This window comes from Colobus angolensis, unplaced genomic scaffold (assembly GCF_000951035.1).
Source record: "Colobus angolensis palliatus isolate OR3802 unplaced genomic scaffold, Cang.pa_1.0 Scaffold478, whole genome shotgun sequence".
Lineage (NCBI taxonomy): Eukaryota > Metazoa > Chordata > Mammalia > Primates > Cercopithecidae > Colobus > Colobus angolensis.
The window spans coordinates 617,350-618,608 of NW_012118243.1; the positions used below are offsets into that span (position 1 = coordinate 617,350).

At 44.6% G+C, this 1,259-nt stretch overlaps 1 pseudogene; it reads right to left on the reverse strand.

Moving 5' to 3' along the window:
* Positions 1-325: 325 nt before the first annotated feature.
* On the reverse strand, positions 326-1,195 carry LOC105523853 (annotated as a pseudogene).
* Between the last annotated feature and the right edge of the window lie 64 nt (positions 1,196-1,259).

Sequence of the window (1,259 nt, forward strand, 5' to 3'; positions counted from 1 at the left end):
AAAATAATTAGAATTATATTTCTCATTTATTTGAAAACCATACCATTCTATGCTCCAGTGATTATGGCTTGTCAATTCGTACTCACACAGATGAAGTCAGGAAAAACTTCCAAACAATTCTAGAATGCCAAAACACTAAGATTCCAGTCAGTGAAACAGAAAGCAGGAGCCAACGAGTAGATATCCCTATAATCAATTGAAACACTGAAGAAAGTCAACTCTAAACTTTTTCTTACAGTAACAATTTAAATTTTCTATGTATCATAACAATTATTCTCCAATATCAATTTCTGTTTTCAAGATCAGGCCGCATTCATTTTACTTTTTATAACCTCCTCAGCAGGTTCTGGCTTCCCTGCTTGGTCTACTTCATTCTCATACCATAAACAGTGGGGTTCAGAGCTGGGGGAATGAGGCGGTGCAGGATGTTGAGCAGGATGGAATCCACAGGAATTGTCTTCCTGGCCAGGTTAGTGATGACCAGAACCAGCAGGACTGTGCTGAAGAAGAGGATTAGGATGAAGTGGGAAGCACACATGCTCAAGGCCTTGGCCATAGCACCCTCGGCCTTGATACTTAGCACAGTTTTCAAGATTAAAAAAATAAGAGAGAACAATAAGGATGAGGTCAGAGCCCAGGAGAGTCCAGCAGGTAACAAACTGGTAGCGCCGATTCAAGTTGATGTAATCACAAGAGAGTTTAAAAACAGACACATTAGTACAGATGCAGTTCTTGATGTCCTGCACAGTATCTGAGTCGAGAAGAAAGTATGGGGATAGGCATAGTAAGAAGGCCATTCCTGACCACAACAAAGATGGCAGCCCTAGCGACAAATTGATCAGTGATGATGAATGAGTACTGTAGGGGCTTGCAGATGGCCACATAGCGGTCATAGGCCATGATTATGAATGTGCAGGACTCCATAGTCAGAAAACTGTTCAAGATGAACATCTGAAGGAAGCAGGCAGGGAAGCTGATTGACCTGAGGTCAAACCAGAAGATGGCCAGGACCTTGGGGATGATGGTGAGGCAGAGTACAATGTCCAGTAGGGAGAGGAGGCTGAGCAGGTAGTACAGGGGCTGGTGCAGAGAGGTTTCCATACAGATGGTGGTCAGAAGGGTGGCATTGGCCCCCACTGCCAGGAGGAAGAGGAGGCTGAGGGGCAGAGACAGCCAGTGCTACCAGCTCTGGAAACTGGGGAAACAAATGAGGAAGAATTCAAAGACTGGGGAAGTGGAGTTGTTGCTGGGTAATGTCA